Below are 19,884 nucleotides of genomic sequence, written 5' to 3'. Positions count from 1 at the left end.
CAATTTTTCAAAGCATGGGTAGTAAAATACCCAAGGCAATTGAGGGGATTTTAAAATAATTCCCTTAAGAAGGAGCATTGGAATACTTTTTTCTTTCTTAAAACAAATCATTAGTTAAAACAGGCATACAGCTTGTGGAGGTGAGATGATTATGAGTACCAAATCATCCCCATTGAGTTCAACTGAATTAGACACCCTGCTGGCTGTATTTCTGCACTTAGACATTTGCAGAATTGGGCTGTTGCCTAGGGAATTGGCCTCATTAGGAAACCGTATTGTATATAACTGTGACTATGAAGTAATTTATACAAACCATGACTTCTACATCACAGAACAAGAGAAATCCTACTTGTACCAATTCTTATTTAACTCTGGTGTTAGAACATTAGATGTACAACAGAGAAAGGATGTTTCACATCGGTTACAACCATATATATGATAAGGAATTGTTAAACATTCTGTATCTCACAGAGGAAAGCACTGCAGTCTAGAACTACTAGGGTTATATGAGTGTCTCAGATAGCACTTCTCTTCATTTTATTCAGTGAAGTCGTCTCTAAGCAGATAAAGACATCTAATAAAAGCATTAGTTATGTCAACAAAAGTAATATATATATGTGTGTATATATATGGTTTTATATACACATATATATATGTAATTTTTTAAATTTAGCATTAATTTAAAATGCCTAGAGACATTTTCATTTCTTTAAAAAAATCCCAAAACAAAGCACAGGCCTTCATCTGAGTCCAAGACTGGAAACCGTACAACAATCCTATTTCTATCCAAGTCAGAACCTGGATAGTGTTGGTTTCTGCAGAGCTTTATTCTTGCATACATCCAATGTTTTATATAAACACATACTTTTCAAAAGAATCTATTTAAACTAGGTTAAACTAAATCACTCATAAAACAGATGACATTTTTTAAAATGAATGTAAGAACAACTTCGTTGTGTAGGCAAGCCCTTAAAGAAGTGTCAAATGTGGGAAGCAGAGATTGTAGATGTATTTATCTGATAGCGTTAGCAGAGAGGTCTTCAACACTGCTATTAGTTTAGAGTGGTAATTTGTCAGCATGTCTAACTTTTGGAAGGCATAAGTCTCTACTCAAAGTTAACGATCCTCTGACTTGCCAGCACACAGAAAAATCAAGTTTTATACATTTTTAAACTTGCTAAGATTCCCTTAGCCTAGTATGCCTACATAGATAAAAAACATAACTACCACATATGTACCTTACTACACATATGTACTACACATATGTACATACATACACCAAAAATATATGTACCTGTTGCCTCAAAGAGCACAACAGTTCCATTGAAATCTGCAATTGCTGGGTGCCATCCTCATTGCCAACTGCCGGATGGGAAAGCTGGTTAATGAAAACAGTACCAATACATAAATATTGTGTAAATATGTCTGCAATATAAATACCACAGTGCTGACAGCAGACCTGCACATGAATATGGAGACATTCCTCTGTCAACATTGTAAACTAAGATTGCTGAATGAAAGACCATCATGTATACATTTTGTTTTGCCAGCTGTGCTTCAGCATGTTCTTCTGGGGTCATATAGCTCGGATTATATATATACAATATTTTGAGGCTTTTGGGGAAGTGACTGACATATAGTCTGGTATATCACTGTTCCTGAGCAGACATAACTGTTAGGGAAACATAGGCATTTATATAATTATGGATTCTTCAGTGCTGAGCTGTCAGAGGAGTTCTTGATGCAGCAAGTGACGAGACAAAGGACTTTCTCTTGTAGGACACCTGCTCAATGGGATTGTAAGTCAGTGGCTTTCTCTCCTCCATGCAGTCATATTGTGGTCAGCCAAGGGATGGACTTCTGGCATTTACTCTCCATGATGTCCAAAATCCTGCAGCTTTACTCTTTTTGATATTTAGCATGCCCTGCCTTCCTCTGTATGTCTACCATATGTGACAGAAGTGCTTTTCCCCTCCCTAGATGGGAACTTCCAGATTAGATTTTTCTTTCACATGTTATTTCATCAGTTGTCTTCTGTTGAAAGAAAACCAGGCACGATACCAAGGTCTTTGCTTCAGGGCAAAGAGATCATCAGGGAGCAGCCCTTGGAAAGCCTCCACATGAGGAGCAAGCTGCAATGTACATCTAATTTTTCCAGAGAAAGACAGGCTGTCAGTGAGAATATTTGGGTTCAACCTATTAAGAAAGGAGAAAGTCCATGACACATGGGCTAAACAGATTAAAGATCTGGGGGCTTTGGAGGGGAGACAAGGTGATGAGCAGTAGCTTTATAAAGAAAGAAGGAATTTAGAAGCAGAGAAAGAGTGAAATGGAGTGGCACTAGTAAAAAGTAAAGACTTGTTTTAAGAGTCAAATGGGCTGTGGAGAGCTGATCTTAAAAATCACCTTATTTTGTGACTTAGCCCTAATTCACAACATTAACATATACGAAACTAAAAGAAATCCTAAATTACACAGCTGTTTATGTTAAATAGGATTGTCCTAGTGAATTTATATTATGATATGAATAAAACTAGTATCTCTAATAACAGTGTCAGCACTTCCACCATCTCATTTCATTTTGTTTAATGTGAAGAGGAGCAGAAGTCACTGAGCCTCTTGCTAGTTTCTCAGGCACATCCTGACCATCTTTTAAGCACATCTTATGCCTTCCGGAACTGATTGCCCAGCTCTTCTCTGTCTACTTCCTTGTAATTGTCACCTGTAACAGGCCCTATTGGAAGGAGAACAAAAAGAGAAAAAACAAAACCCAGAAGCACAGTACTTGGACTGTCCTCTTGCTTTTTTTCTACTCTTCCAGTCAGGCATGATTTTAACAGGTTCTATCTTGAGAAATACTAAATCCAGAAACCAGTGTTTTATGCCATCTGGAAGCTTGATATCCTTTTTTTTCAAATGGTTTAGAAAATATATCTAATTCTAAATATTCACAAATTATGGGCTGCTAAAATCCAATTCAAGGTAGAATAAAAGCTAATTGAGCAAGGTAAACAGAAATGCTAATGTATTGCAATGCAGCAGGCAACTGGGGCAATCAACACAAAGGAAAGGTGTGTCTGAGACATGCTGAAGGACTGGAAGAGAGAAGATATTTTCCAGACAGAAACATATCACCAAAACGTAGAAATGCTTGTGTAGCACCCGGAAAGAGTAAGGATAGCTATGAAGGTTGTAAGAATTGGAGCAGGCAGGGAGAGTGTTTTGCAGCAGCACTGAGGAGCAGATAGGGGTGTCTATCAGGGAGGGGGAGCCAGCAAAGAGGCCCAGGATGGGAGATGGTATCATTTTTATTGCAAAATGCTAAGGAAATTTAGATAGGAGAAGAGGTGAGAGCCATGGAGACTGGAAAGAGAGGCTTGGTAATAGTACCAGGGTATGAAAAGCAGACAGGTGAAGCAGGCTTTTGGCAACCCTCTTCTCCCACCAGAAGAGAAGCAAGTGCAGAGGCTGCAAGAATACCCTGCTACTGCTCTGCAGCCAAGGTAGGGAGTCCTTTGCCTTGGGTGCTAGGAAAGACTCCAGCACAAAAACCAGCTTCTCAAGCTTGGCACTGGGTTTAAGGCTTTCATGAATATTTATCTTCACTGTGTGTGTAAATAAATATGTAGATATATACACATGCATACACTTTTCATTCTTTTCAAAGTTGCAGTAAAAATAATCAACGGCATTGCCAGCTAGCCTTGAGCTTACTGCCTTCTCAAAGGTTTGCACTGCTGGTTCCACAGCATATCCTCAAGTACGAAGGGTGAAAGAAAGGCAAAAGGATATGCTAAGTAGAAATAAAAAAAAAATAAAATTCAAATAAAAGAAGGGCTCATCTTCTCTGCCCTGTAATTCTTGGGTATAATACAAAACCAAACTTCTGTTTCTGAATAAAAATATTTGCAGTATAAAGTCTGAAAAATAATTGAAAATGAGGAATACTAATGGTTATATAATAAACAAGGCAAAAAATTAATTTTGGCTGAAATTGTGAGAAGTTTTCAAAAACTTGGCAAGAGAAGGAAATTTTCCACTGTCTAAAGTCTTAGACAGTCATTGTGGAAGTGTAGGAGAATTGGGTTGAGAATGGATCTTGGTATTGCAACCAATACAACTCCTAGCTAACCTAAACCAAAGACAGCTCTATGCAGCCCTTTTGCAAAATTTGAATCTGCTGTACTAATTACGTATCTTCAAAGAAATATGTTAGATACAGGCAGATTGAGGGAAAGGCCCCTGACTTCTATGAGTGGGCTAATCTTGAGCCCTGAGAAGGAAAGGGATTTTTCCCACTGCTTCATCTGGAAGGAGAAATCTCCACACTCACAGCTGCAACAGACTTTCCAAACCTAATCAAATTACTTAAAAGAAATGAATCATTGATCCTTAAATGCATCCCCAGATGTTCATACTGAATTTGCAGTATTTAGCATGCTGAGCCTAATTGTCTATTCAAATCACCCAAACTGAGGAGTGCTCTGCTTAAGGGAGTCACCATATGCCAATATTAAACCTGTGTTAAGTGACTGGAGAATCAAACCCACTCTGTTTTACTTTACATCACTATGCATTGCTCTAATCTGAGGGAGAAATAATTGCAAACGTTTTAACTGTGAAAGAATAAGGAGTCACCAAACCTTCAATCATATTTTAATATGCAGTCACACTCCACTTTCATAAATAGGAATTGAAATAATTATAAAGACATCATTTTTAATTGTCACTCATCATTTAGTTGACTCCTTAAGTAGAACACACATTTAATTAGTGCCTTAGATTTTAGCGTCAATTACCACATTAGATGTTCTCGCATATTCATTCCATCTGCTGCAAGTAAATACTTTACCACTGCGCAATTATACACCCATATAGGATCCTGACCACAAATTTTCCTGCCTCCTCATGACCTACTGTACAGCGAGTGAAAAATTTTGCGAAATATAGGCACAAAAAATAAGTTTTGGCTTGAAATTAGAGATATTTTCTTGTAAGCATAAGGAATTTGCTCAGTTTGCAGGTACTACTTTGGCTAAGAATGGTATGTTGCTCTTAGTTAAGAAGTAGAGCATACTTAGGCTCTGAGACGCCGGTATAAACATCTCTGGTTTATGCAACACATCTTGTATTTTTTGATAGCCAGTTTGTTTTAAAGACTTCAGGTGATTTAGATTTGACCACGTTCTTCAGTAAATTACCAGCACTTACTTACATTCACTGTTAAATAGTTAAATGCACCATCCATCAATCCCATTGGCAACGGTCATTGCCCTGCTTCCAGGACTATCTTCTGGCAGCTCACATGGGGAGGAAGAATAAGACAAAGTAAGGGAAGGAGAACACACAGGTGACCCTAATTTGGTCTGGTCCAAGATAGAGGGAATGGGAAGAGAGAAATATCCCAGGTGGAGAAAGATGGTCTGAACATGCTGATATTGCTCAAGAAAACTTGCTCCCTGAGGAGCATGTCAATAGGGTACGCTGACCATTGACCTTTCCTTGCACTGGGGCCCTACTTCATGAAAAAGATCAGTTGTACCAACTGGTCTCTCTGTTGCAGAACTTGGAGGCCTTTCACTTCTAATTCCTACTTTCTCACACCCTGCTGACCTTTGAGAATCATCAGCACAGATAGGGCGAGTACCCAAAGCGTTCAGCTCCCCAGGAATCTGCCTGAAGCTAGCCTACCAAACTGCTTGCAAGCACTCTCTAGGCCATTTATTGCAGCTCTGAAGTTTTTCAAGTATCCATAGGCTTTAGGTGCAACAGTTGGTACATCCTGGGAACACTTCTGCAGGGAACATGTAATGATGGTCTTTACCCCAATGATGACAGGGTGTTAGAAGGGAAAGGAATGTGAGCCTGGATGGCTCCCCAGAGGTGCCAGAGGCAGACTGACAATTATTTCCCCAAATACAACACCAAATACTTGTGTTCATTGTAGTTAGCTTTTCCTCTCAAAAGCAGTTATTTCCTCTAGCAGAATCCAGACAAGTGAAAATCCCACACTAGCCCATGGCTGTCTATTGAAGTGGCATCCCCAAACTGGTAATCTCTATTATGACTTCCCCAGCATCTGCCCTTTGGGTGGAATGACCTGAAAATCAGGAAGAACAATGCGCTCCAGGATTCTAGTCAGCGCTGGCACTCCTAATTGCTGCCCTGCACAATGGGTTGCTGTGTTACCCCTGCTAGGGGCTTCCCTGGGAATACTATCATCTTTTGAGTAGTCAGTTCAGTCTTTTAAAGTCACCTTCAATAACTAAATGGTATGACCCAAGCATTTGCTCATCACCCGGCAATTTCCTACACTAAGACAGACTGCATGTGTTACAGAGATGTCTAGTTCTTTAAAACAGGGCTGTACCTTACTTAATTGGTCATATAATTTTAAAATAATGGGACAGATTTGGATATTCATTTAAGTAGTGGGTATCCAAAAGATTAAAAATAAATACCTATTCAGGTTAAATTTTATAGTAATGATGCATTTATAAATTATAAATTTATAAAAAGGGTTAAAATAATGTTACAGGCTTCGTATGATGGTCTTATAAATGAATGTGCTGTGTAGAGTAAGTATTTTATGAGAGAATGCTGAAAATGGGCATGAAATATGGGAATGAGCAACATATTGACTTGATCAACTTTGCAACAATTGATTAAGCATTAATAAACCTTTATAAATAACAAGTTCTGCCTTACTTGAAAATGCAATTTTACTTTAGGAGAGTTTTATGAGCAACCAAATACCATGGACCAAAATATAAGATGAATAACTGTGAAAATTAATGTCTCTTAAGGAATGCTAAGAGAGCAGTCCTCCTGACTATTTAGTTTCACCATTTTATGTTGACTTGTTCAAGTGCCAAAATCCATTAATTGAGGTTCAATACACTATCTCCCAAACTGCTGTATTTTTAATAGCCACAAACCTCAGATTTTGGAGGCAATTCGATCACATTTCACATTCAATCCAAGCAAGGCCTTTGAACTGCTATGTTTAGCCTTTTCTATTATGCAATAGTGAAAAATATAAATTTTTTTCAGATTTTCCATATCCTTCATGACAAGTCTAAGCAACCCTCCTGACCCCAAAACACAAGAGTTTATAATGGAGTTCAATTGAGAAGTCTTAGTTCTGGCCACCCATAACTTACCAGCTGAAATGGTAATTTTGTTTTATTGTTATTATGTCATCAGTTCTTTCAGTTACTGAATGAACCAGAGTCTTATGTTCTTGGTATGTATAAATAACAAATATAAAGATCTTGTGAGAAATAGGGGATAGGGGTGCAGTAAGTAGGAAGCATCCACTGAGTATTATGCCCAGCTACTGACTGCTCTTGGAGAAAAAAAAAGCTGCTGAAGAATGAGGAGAACTGATCCTTAGGGCTAATGCTCCATTTTAGTACACTGCCACTGACCACATCCACGTCCGTTCCCAAGTGGGACAGACTGGCATCTAGTGAGTCTTCATTTAAATGTTTTCAACTTGATAAAAACAGAACTAAAACCTCAAGCAGACAGTCTGAGCTACAGGTACCAACAGAGGTGATGTTTCCCTATTTGTCCTTGTGTGAGTTTGGAAGAAGATTTGCTCTGATGTTCACTTTTCCCTTTCCCATATCCATCCTTGCCTTTTTTACACAAATGGTGGCTACATTGTGATCAAGCTCTCTGTGCTCAACTCCTTCTAGTAATTTTTGTAATGGGCTGAGCAGAAATGGAGTAAAAAAGCAGGAGATACTACCCAAAAGCCAGGAGTTGGGCATTTTCCACTGTTTCTGAGACTCATTATTCTTTCTGTCCGCTACATTTATTGCCATGGTGTTTAGGAATTTCAGCCCTGGATTCCCATAATGAGCTATTTCTATGAAGCGCTGTATAGAGGCAGAACAAAGAGATGGTACTCGCTTTAAGATCTTACTGTGGACAACAGCAGATGGTGATGAGCAGACAGAGGGGGAGTACAGGAAAACAACAAGACAACTGTGAAACTAATTAGGATTGTAAAACTCTGGACAAGTCTGGTCACAATAGAAATATTAGTGGGTTTGGAGAGTACATTATTTCAGCTTCACAATCAAAGAAGCATCAATCAGAATAAATCTACAGGCAATGTCCTTGTTTCTGAGAAGGGAAAATCTAGTAGACAACACCTCAAATCAGTATGGATGCATGCAAAATATGGAACCTCTGTCTAAAATGAACACTTATTTCTTTTTTGTTAGCCTTGCATGATTGCAGACAAGCCAAAATACAACTCGATTTTATTCTACACTTAAGGACAGCTAACTATCCTTTCCATGGATTCAGTGTACTGCAAGGGCCAAATGAATGCTCTGATTTTTCCTTTTTTCCTATGTGGCAATTGTGTGTTTCTGCATGGACACTGCTCATACATTAAACAAATTGTTGCCATTCCCAGGAGAGTACTTGCTGCTTAAAATCAGCAATGTTCCTGTGATAATGATGCTTAATTTTAAAAAAAGGAAACAGGCACTACTGTTTTTCAGTTTAGAAGTTACAAACTCTGCTTCTCTTCTCAGCACCATTTTATTTTTCCCTGAGACATTCATGTGCTGTCATTGTCTCCATATTAGTCACATCTCAGAGATGGCAGAATTAGCTAAGAATTTATAAATTGCCTATATATCTTTGATTGTTTGGCCTTCATATTCCTCCCTGGTTCTCCTATGTTCTATCTTCTGCTGGTGTAATCCATCACTTGTGCTCCTAGCTGTTATCTTTGACAGAGAGTTTTCATTAGAAATATCCATTCCCACAGCTTTCTTTGCATTCCCAACTTGCTTCAAGTTATTAGTCTATATAAAGCAATGTGGTGCTTCTCTCTGATTTATCTCAGTAGGCCTTGGAACCACACTAATCGCCAAGTTATGACTGTCTGTGTATCGGGCAAAGGAATGTGTGGGTAGCATTTGTCTCCGCAAGGAGGGAGTCCAAGAACCAGCCATAAGGATATTATTAACTTTGTGTCTTAGGTTGAAATATTAACTTGTCCCTTCAGTGCATTGAAAAACACGCCTGAGGATCTTGCCTAATATTCCAGGCTTCAACAACAAAAAATGCCCACAACCCAAGCTCCAGCTCAATTCTATAGCCCCCAAGGCAGTCATTGACACGCTAAAACAACCAAGATGTAAAAGTGTTTCTTATGTGAAATATTCACAGAGAACATCATAACAACAGCATTTACTCCCACATGCTCCTTCCGTTTGAGATGTTCCAATTATGGTGAGCAGAAGTCTGTATAACATAGATGTGAAAGACAAAGTAAAAACCTGCCCATGGAGGGCCACCTTCCCCACACTGGGGAATGGGAGACAGTGATCATTCTGCCTGTGTAGCAAATGCTTAACATCTTTGAAGTCCTTAGCAAAGCCAGTCAGCACTATTTTATTTTCTACTTTATTTTATTTATTCTTTTAGTTCTAGTTACCAGGTAACTTACCAAGTCAGAAGAAGAATCAGGAAAAAAAAAAGTGGAACACTACTAAATGTGCGTTACAAGTTTTGCCAGGTATATCTGTACCTGAGGTAGTACACTACAGGGAAAGTAACTTGTTATATGGATTTCAGTAAATGTTGAAATCCATGTATATAGGATATATATAGCAAAAATATATTAATATATGCATAATATATAACATACGTGTATGTAAATGTTTTTATTTCTCTCTGTACGCATGTATAAAATATTACTGACAGGATGGAGGGGAATTTATCTCAAGTAGCTTTGTCCACCCAAAAGTTAGGTGTCTAATTAAAAATGATTGTCTAAATTGACCGTATAGTCAATGAGCATAGGTGACCTCCCCAACAGACTAGACAGGACTAGATTCCTTACTTTTGGACAGCATGGTACGTGTGCAAGTAGTACCATCTGAAAAGTTCAAGCAAAATGTATAAAATAGACAATTCCAGAGGAATTCGTATGTTAATATACCTTGTCATATGGGGCCCTAAAATTTTTATACTGGACCGGGTCTTCTCAGATCAGCTGTATTGATCTATATTGCATTGGGAACATCCTCACCAAAATTAGTGATACTGTAAATGGAGTAAGGTGCTGCCTGGCATTGGTCCACAGCATTGACACAGAGTAAGGTTCTATACTGACTCTTTGTATACGTGCTGTAACCTACATAATATGTATTGTGATCCTGGCATCCTGCAGTTCTGTTGAATACCTTTATGCACAAGCACAAAGTCAGCATGAAAAAGTCTGGCAGTACACTCTCCAGATGTCATGTTTATAGCAAAGACAGAAACAGCTTTCTTAAGTAAAGGGACATCAGAGAAACACTTTGTGTTATCATCTGTTGTAAAAGGTTGTAAAAAGATGCTCCGGGCAGCAAGCCAGAGGCCTTTGGGTTCTTTAGAAGCCATCCTGCATTGCTATCAAAAAAGATCAAACCCAAATTAGACAACAGTACAAAGCTGCACCAGAGGACATTCAGACTGAACATCGGGAAACATTTCTTTACTGAGAGAGGAGTCAAAACTAGAACAGGTTTCCTAGATGGGTGGTTGATGTCCAAAGCCTGTCAATATTTTAGAATCAGTTGGACAGCGCCCTTAACAACGAGTTTTAGCTTGGTCAGCACTGAATTGGTTGAGCAGTTGGACCAGATGGGCACTGTAGATCCCTTCCAAATAGTCTGTTCTATTCTATTCTAAACAGTACAAACTTAGCTTAAGAGGGATGCCATTTGTCTTGCCATTTTCTCGAGCATTCTCAGTTTCCTGATGACTCAGCATGAGCTACTGTCGAGTTAGCCTGTTCAGTATTTCTGAAAATGTGCCTCCTGTTCTTGCCTCAGCTGGCTTCAGCAGGAAAGAAGTAGATATTTTATCATGAATGAGCCTATATACCAATGGCTTTTCTTCCACCTGCCTGTAGAAATGTGTTGTTTAGCAGTCAAAGAAGACATGAGCAAAAGTTGTCAAAAATGGAACTTACAGGAAACTATTGAGAAGATCAACTAGTAATATTTTTAAAACTATCTTTGGACACACCAGGAGGGGTAGTAAAGGCAGCACTGCATACAATTACCTTCCTTTTACATGGATATTTTTCATGTGTATTGGCAATAGTCAGTTGCAAATTTTCAGTAAGCAGTAATGAGTATTACCGCGGATTCCTTCCTGAATCTTGCTGATAAATGATTTTCTGGTCTTGAAGAACCTGAAGGGGTAATGTTTTTAATGATGACTAAAAGGAAGTACCGTGCTCCTCAGGGGAGGGGGATTTTCCCAACTATTTTTACAAGATACTGTTTTTACGGGCAATTACTTGCCTTAGTGGTGCATATAACACTACTGTATACAAAGCATTACTGTCTGACCTCCTTGTTAATTATGCTAAGCAGTACAGCTGCTTTCCACTAACCGATAAAATAAAAGGAAATAGCTTGCTTTCCTGAGGACATTAGCTTTCTGAGTAAAAAAAAAAAAAAGGCAGAAGCAAAGTTTGACCTTTAAAATTTAGATTTGTGCTGAGGGTCATTGGCAATAGGGCTTTCATATGTGCTCTGATACTGCTGACTCCAGCATCAGCATGGCTGCACATTGGTAACCAGGGCTGGAGATGAAGCCCTTCTCTCTCCTTCACCAAACTGTAAAGTAAGTGCATCAGATGTAAAGAAATGAAAATATGGTTTGAGTGTTAACAACAGCACACGATAAGATTGTTAAACTGCTCTATTCTGAACACTGCTTCCCAGGCACTTGAGGAATTTGTGGAGGGAACATAAATTTCTAGGTGATACTTCACCGAAGAGAATTTCATCACAGCCTGAAATAAGCAAATAAGCCTGAAATAAGCTAAAAAAGGCAACTCTTTTGATGCCATCTGGTGCTGCCCATTAATCAGACAACTATTCTCTTTTAATTAGGGACTAACCCTGGTACGCCTTGTTATATCAGTATCACCACAGACATAGATACAGAGAGCTCTTTATGTTCTTAATTTCCACTTTGGCCTTTACTGTGCAATAGTTTTAAAGAGAATTAGTTTTTCTCAGGGGTATTAAGTGATTTCAAACCTTTTTGGTCATTATCCTTACTCTTCAGGTAGCCTTTAGTAACATAAAATACTTCTCTGTAGCAGAAAGCCCAGCACTGGACATTACGGCTACAAGAATACATTATAAAGGAGTGTGCAGATTTACTTTACCCAAAGTTATAGTGGTTAGAAAGTGAGTCCTCGAGTTCTACTTTTCAACCTCTGAAAATGTGTTGCTGAAGAACATCCCTACCTCTGGTGGGAAATGAGGACAAGTTTTTCCTTCCCTCATAACTTAAAAAAAAGGCAAAAAACCAACCAGAACCAAAACCACTGCGGTCATGATTATTACCTGGGAGTATACCATCACCTACAAACATGTGCTCTTCTTTTTTGTGGGCTTTGCTTTGTCATTGTGATGTCAGAGAACTTCCAGCAGACCAAGGCGAAGACCCTTTCTGGGTCCATTTTCCAGATGCCTCTCAGATGATTTTCCTTCTTGGCCATTTGCCACTCTGTTAGCTGGGCTGCAGTGAGCCATGTTTATAGTTCACATGGCTGAAGATAATCCCAACAATACACACAGTATGAGGAGAGTGCAGCTGGACTGCTGGGAAAATAAAACATCGGAGGATGAAAAAGCAGAGGAGGTGGGGGTTTGGGATCTTCGAGCTTTTTCCCCTTCAGCCAGCATAATCAACACAGTCATAAATTAAAAATTTATTCCAAGACAACACATAAGTTACTCAGAGGTCATCATCATCACAGGGCTCTTGTTCACGGAGTCCACATTTTGTTGGAGGGGAAAAAGCTAGTCTGCAAAGGGATTGTTATTTTTATCAGTAGTTAGTCATTATTTGTGGTCTTTCCAGATAAGAAAGCAGAACATATTACAGTACTTATCACCAACATTATCTGCCATTAGACACAACTGAACTGGATTATTGCTTCTATTTTTTATTTGTTTACATTTTTCAGTCTCAGAGCAGTTACACAGAACTCAGCTCCATAGTCTCCCTCTTTTGTCTTCTTAACTATGTGTAAATAAGTTTTTAAGCAACAGCTTTTTCAGAAATTAAAGTTAACTTTTGATGAGTGTGTAAGGTCTTTATGGCATTAAATGCAACACTGGTCTTGTATGGAAAGAAAATCCTTTTAAATTTGTCTATTCAAGTATAAAATAACATTGATACCTGCTCCTCAGTAATTCAGAATTGAAGTTTATGGTCTGAAACACTGTAGTATTCATTAATACTACTTTTTAGTGACAGAATATAAATTCTATAAGGTAGAGAATGTACTTGATGGGTTCTTGTTCTACTTTAAGGCCAAGTTCAATAAAAAGTGTATAAATAAGATATATTGGATGAAAAGTATCATTGAAGAGCATTGAAGCCAGCATTGCATAAATTTCTTTGACATTGTCTTTTCTCTGAACTGTGTAGCAATATGAAATCTTTCCTACTTTTGCCTGTAAATGTAATTTGCTGCAAAAATTTGCTGGATGATTTGTGTAAGTTTAATAATCTACCTGTAGTTATTTTGCAAGTTGTTTGCTCTGTTTATTTACTGGCTTTATCATACTGTGCTATATCACATAATTGTAGCACCTGGACTAGATGACTGAAAATGTTTAACAGGATAACCTTGAAGAACAATTAGGAAAAAAAAGGGGAAAAAAAGCCATCAAAGCAATCACTTCTTGCAATTTCAGATCAGATAAATATTTTAAATTAACAAATACTATCACCCTACAAACAACTCAAGCAACAAAAGCTGCTGTCTTACAAGAAGCTGTAAGGTCATTTAATCACATATACATTTGTAAATCTTCTCATCACTCAACTGGGTCCTGGAATAGTCCCAAGCAGTGTTCATCAGGCCCCTACAATTTTAAAAATCCCTGAGCATCTGTCCTGGAACTGTCAGACAAACCCCGGATCAGCTTCAAACACAAAGTCTTGTTAACTTCCCCCTCCAAATCTCTAAAAAACCTATCTTTCCTTAACAATGAAAATCTCTCTTTCCCTTCAATTCCTACACACTGCTTAGTCTGGGACTATACCAAAGTATAAACTCTATCAAGGCAAAAAGCAGAAACTAGACATTTAAGTATTCTTTCTCATATTCCTTCCATTTAAGGATTGTTAGGATGTATGGAAAATCTGTTGTAGGCAGCTTTTGTCTTTCCAGAACTAACCCATCACAATTTTTCTTTCCCCCATCAAGGCCTGTATGGTAGATAGATAGTATGATGAAAGTCTGAATTTATCACAGAGTAATTGTGCACAGTAATTATCACAGAGTAAAGAGCACTTGTATTAAATAAAGACATCTCAGAATTATTTCTAAAAGTAGTACCATTTTTTTTTTAAGGAAATAACATACAGAGAGTATATGGAGGTGCTCTATAGGTAAGACTTTATTGTCAGTTTTTGGGGTAATTCGTAATTTATTTTCTGGCTTATGAACTTACAAATTTCAATTGAAGTCACAGTTTCCCAGCTCAATTATTACTGTGTCCCTGGCTGTAGCATTGGGATGCCATTGGTGAGAGCAGAGAATATTATGGCGCTCTGAAGAGCTTTGCTTTCGGGAAATTTGAGAAACATGAAGAAACACCAAAACTGAGTCTTCAGTGATTTTCTGTCTTTCTTGTCTATGGCATTAGTTGCTGATTTGGGTCCGAAAAATTAGTATAAACCATTTATTTGGTTTATATTTGTGTGTTTTAAAGAAATTGCTGTATGAAGGACTAAAGCTGGGCAAAATGTCAGCGGCTGGCTTTTGAGCGTAAAGTGGCTGAGCCTCAGCAAGGGCCCACGAGCTAGAAATGTCCAGGAGTTGCGACAGGAACTAAACTTGACCTTTTTATTCATTACAGGAAAATCTTATTCATCTGAGACACTGAAAATGTTCCTGTGCAACTTTTGTTTCAGTGAGGCTGAGAAACAGGAACACAGCAGAGACAGGACGAAGGCTATTCTTGCAGATTTCCCAGTTCAGCTAAACCCAGGACCAGCGGAAAAGCTCCTGAGAAAGCCTGGAGACTCGCACAACTCAGAAGTTTCAGAAGCCTTGTCCACAAGGAACAAGAATGGGAACGTCAGGCTTGGGAAGCAGCAGGGACAGCCTTCAGTGAGGTATTTCGGTACTGCCACTTCCTGCCTGGGCTGAAGCAGGGAACAGCGAAGTACATGACTTTTTTAAGCAAGGTTCTCAGAGCCCCGATTTGGTGTATTCTGCCCACAAAGGTCAGGAACCAGGCAGCAGAGCTAAGGAGATTGTGTGGGATATAAGCTGTCAGCAGACGTGGCATGCTGTCCCTTATATAGCAAGCACTGCTAAGTGGATAAGAGAGGGTGCTGGAGAGCAGGCGTCAGGGTGCTGGCCCTATTTCTGTAGCTCCTGTCTTGCAGCTAATGTAACTGGTTCCAGGTGCTGTCTGTACCCGGCTTTCATCTGCTACAGAAGCACCCTGCAAAGGCCCTTTGCAGTCCTAGGCAAATGCTTTGATATCTACTGATAATGAAGATACTTCAGAAGTGATAAGTGTTACCATTTCTATAGCTCAGAACTGAAGGATGAAAAAGTACTTGGTACGGTTACCTGTGCCAGAAGGTTGCAGTGGTGTCTAAATCACACCAGTCTGCAATTATTTATAAATTTTGTGTTTTCATGCTTTCTTTCTGTTTGTTGACATCCACAGTACATTGTAATAAGATTTACCCAGAACATTACTATAGTAACACCATTACAGTTCATTTCCATGGTGCTGCTGTTAATATTTAATGGAAAATGAGACAGGTGTCCCATTTTATGAGATAATAACGTGTTTCCTGACTGGATAAACTATGAATGCTGAAGGGCTGAATAGTTTTGCCCCTGTGTGGTAAGGACATTATCACTAAGGGAAATAAGATGTCTCCTATTCTCCAGTGTTACCCCACTTTAAGAAAGGACAACATCTCCCAAGCTGTCTGACAATCCAGTTCACTGTGTTTAGCTCCCAGTTTCTGTGTCTCAAAAACTACCCCATGAGACTTCATCTGCCTAGCAAATAAGCAAAGGGTGGCTACCAGATCTAGAGCAAGAATGAAATGGTGCTATTTAGTTGTCTGCTTCAAAATTTATCTTGTCTAAAACTACAGTAGGGAGAACCAGAAAAGTGGCATGAATTTTTGTTGTTTGCAGGAGGCTGCTGAGCTGCAGGGTTAGAGCATCATCGGCATCTGACACAAGTCACTAGAGCTCCAGTGCTGGGATGTGTTGGGTAAGAGTTTGCCTAATTGCATGGTGCACTCAAAGCCTCCTGAAATTAAGTCAAGATGAGCATCTGTGCTAGAAATTCAATCCCATGATCAGGGTCTTCTTTGTTCTGCCTCTTGCAGAATATGAACTTTAATTTTAGGTTTTAACTAAAAGGCTTTTGCGTTTGTTCTAGGATGTTGCAGATGGTCTATAAGAAAATGAATAATCTTTCAGCATTTCAGAGATGAACATCTATGATATACAAGTGCAGAAAAACTCAATGAGCCTTGTTGTCCTGAGTACTCATAGCTATATTTGTCAGAACTGTAAAAAACAAAGCCATAATAGTTTATGGTGATATAATCCTAAGCCACCTGTGAACATAAGACTCACAGTACACCTCCTGCTGTGGGCATTTCAGCCCAGACACCATGTCATGTACACGCAGTGGTGCCCTCTTTATTCTGTCTCTTTATGTCAGACAGAGCTGTTCAACCTGACTTGTTTTCCTCAGGTGCTAAGGTGTTTCAGTGAATGAGTCCCTCATGCAGGAACCTCATTACAAGCCCTGTTTGTGAGGTCATTAGGAGCCTGGAGAAGCTGTGCATCCTCCAAGCACACCCAGGGGTGCAAGAGGCTAGCCTTTCTTTCACCAAATCGGTTCCTATCTGCCTGTTATGATGCTGGCTGTGATAAGTTCAGGATTCTTAACATTCCAAAGAAAAAACAAATGTGTAGCCAAACCTCAGTAAGTTAATCAAAAATGGGGCCTGAGGAAAGAGGTAAGTTACATTTGATGGGGACTGACCTAGTCACACTGGGACGAGCAACACAGCTGAGCACTAAAGAGTCCTTTTATTAGGGGATAGAAAATGGTAATGGCTCTGCCAGAATCTTCTTTCTCAGAGTAATTATCTTATTATTTTGAGGAATCCTTGTGAGTAGCTGCATTTTTCTGATCTAAATTTGATTTCCAAATATATAAGTAACTTTGCACACCACATCTTAAGTGACACAGCCCCTTGGTCCATAGAATATTAGGATGTCAGACTTCGCACTTAAAATTATTTTAAAGTTTACTTTTGCAGTTAAAAGTCATGTTTTAAACTGAGTATGGGTTCAAGCATATGCAGCAAAATTAAATTCTTTTCTCAGGATCCTCAGTTATGTTTAATCATTCTTATGCCATTTGGAAATGGAGAATTTGGTTTATTTTCTCAGGAAGTTTTTACTGGTTGCCCATTATACAGTCTAGGTGTGGGGGGAAAAAACAACCACATACTTTATGTGATTAGACAATGGGCCTGGAAGAAGTCAGACAACAGGACACGTGAAAGGGGGCACATCATCAGACCATGGCCTTTAGATTTCAGGCAGTTCATAATCTGATTAATCACCTCCTCGATGATCTCTATCCAATGCAGTTTGACCATGTCTTTTTTTTATGAGCAGCAAGTTACTGCTTATGTCAGCATTTTGCAACCTGCCCTGTCATTTTCTTTACTTTATAGGGAAATAAAGTTTCCTGTGGTCTTGTCCGTGTAACTCTCATCCCCAGCTCTGAAAGGTGAACAGTGAGTGTAATGGAGCTATTTCTTAATTATATTATGACTGGTAGGAAGAGGGAAGTTGCTGTGTGATGTCTTCTCTTAAATTTCTTGCCCTCATTTCTGTCCTGTTTCCTCTCTAAACAGTGCTATCTTCCACCCAAAATGAAAATTAAAAAGAATAATCACAAACTTCAGCTCCAAAAATCACAGTTATAATGATAGGAGAATGTATTCTTAACAGCATCAGTTTATAATTAAACCATTTGTCTTTCACAAAAGGTGTCTAGTCTGTTGCTGTAGGATATAATATTTTTTATAAGCTATATTTTATGCAGATTTCTTTTCACTTGGAGAACCCAGTATTTAAACACAGTCAGTAGCAGCAAATAATCTCCTTTTACTACTACTTTTAGCTGATGCATTTGGGACTTTGGCAGATTGCAGTGTTCTTTCAGCTGGTGGTTAAGATCATCACTACGTGCAAATTTTCCTCGTAAATAGCTCCAGGATCTGCCTCTGCAAGGTGCTGAGCAGCCTCAGCCCTTTCCAGTATAAAATGGGAGTCTAGCAATCATCTCATCTCTCCGGATCAAAGGACAGACAGGGCTAAATAATGAGCTCTTGGCATGATTTCTTTTTTCTGCAATTGAAGTGTTCCTCAAGATACAAAGGAATTCATCATTTCAGTAGTGTCAATTTGAACTCACTATTCATCAGTTCTTATTTTTTCCTAAGATCCAGTGACTCAGCAATCAAAGTCACTAAACCACCCATCATATTAGAGGTGAGGGGACACCCCAGTGGGCATTCTATACTATCTGGCACTTTGCCTGGCTTCAGTAGAGTGCCACTCTCCCATTATTCTCTTGGCTTTCATAAGGACTAAGAGATTATCACACAAAAGTTCTCAATCCACCTGACTTCATGAGTCAGAACCTCTGGGTGGTGTACTCCAGTGTAGCCCCATCAAAGCCAACCAGAGAAGACATGGGCAACGGTTTGGAGATAGCTCAATTCATCTGTGCTTTCTGCCCTCCAAAAACATTTCATTCCATCCATCTCAGCCCTTTCCATGTCTTAACTTGTATCTATTGTCTTCCTGGCTTCTCAACTCACAAATTATGAAAAGTGTTTTGCCGTGTTCTCTTCCCTTCTATAGCCAGCACTTCCTAATCATCCAAGTGCCTTACATTTTCCACAGCTGGCCTCTAAGACAGTTGCAGCCTTGGGTGCAGGGCTGGGTATATCGGCTATGATCACAATTTATTTTTGGGATGCAGGAGCATGCCCACATCTCAGCAGCTGTGAATGCTGGCATGTGCTGGGGACAGGAAAGGTTTACATTGCCTGGATTCCAGGGGACTGATTTAGAGCGACTCATTTTGAGGCAGTTGGCCAGATAAAACCCATGCTGACTCCCTCTGGAAAGCTGCTGTCTGAAAACAATATGGTCTCATCTTCAGCTTTTCAGCAGTGTCCTCAAGAAAACTAGCCTTTTCTTTGGCTCCTCTTCCTGTTGCATCCCCAGTCCCTGGTGGGCACAGGACAAAAGGCATACGCTGGGATTATGTGTTTATCTTTTGTGTATGTTTATTATGTGTCTTTTCCAGGTAGAGGACTCTTCTAGTAATGCCAGCGGTGTCAAGCCCACCTCTCCTACCAGCACATGGGGAATCAAAGCTGTACAGTTCAGCAGCCACACGTGTTGATGGAGAGGTGATTTGGGATTTGTCTACCTTAGGGTCAGCTTCTCCAGACCACAGTGAAACAGCTGTTGATTAATTTCTGTCACTTTTTGGAATGGTGACCAGCCCGTAAAACATTTTACCATAACCCAAACAAGATATGATGCAATGATTAGGGGAATAATTAAAACTCTGACCATGCTTCTTAATGGCTGTAGTAATGACAGTAATGGCAGGACAGTTTGCCCTCTCTGATCATGCCTTTCTTAGTGACATAATACATTTCAAGCTTTACAGCACCCTTGTGGTTGTGACAAATGAAACAATTCAATAAATTAAACATGGTTCGGAGAGAGAGATAGTT

General features: G+C 39.2%; 1 long non-coding RNA gene across 1 annotated transcript; it reads left to right on the top strand.

Moving 5' to 3' along the window:
• Positions 1-16,292: 16,292 nt before the first annotated feature.
• Positions 16,293-19,474, top strand: LOC115307332. Its single transcript, XR_003915665.1, has 3 exons — positions 16,293-16,307; positions 17,797-17,852; positions 19,446-19,474. It is a non-coding gene; the product is annotated as an uncharacterized LOC115307332 (long non-coding RNA).
• Positions 19,475-19,884: the final 410 nt, after the last annotated feature.

The sequence above is a fragment of the Manacus vitellinus genome, unplaced genomic scaffold (assembly GCF_001715985.3).
Source record: "Manacus vitellinus isolate BGI_N305 unplaced genomic scaffold, ASM171598v3 scaffold_17_pilon, whole genome shotgun sequence".
Lineage (NCBI taxonomy): Eukaryota > Metazoa > Chordata > Aves > Passeriformes > Pipridae > Manacus > Manacus vitellinus.
The sequence above is the reverse complement of the archived record's forward strand: the minus strand, read 5'-3'. Positions and strand labels throughout refer to the sequence as shown.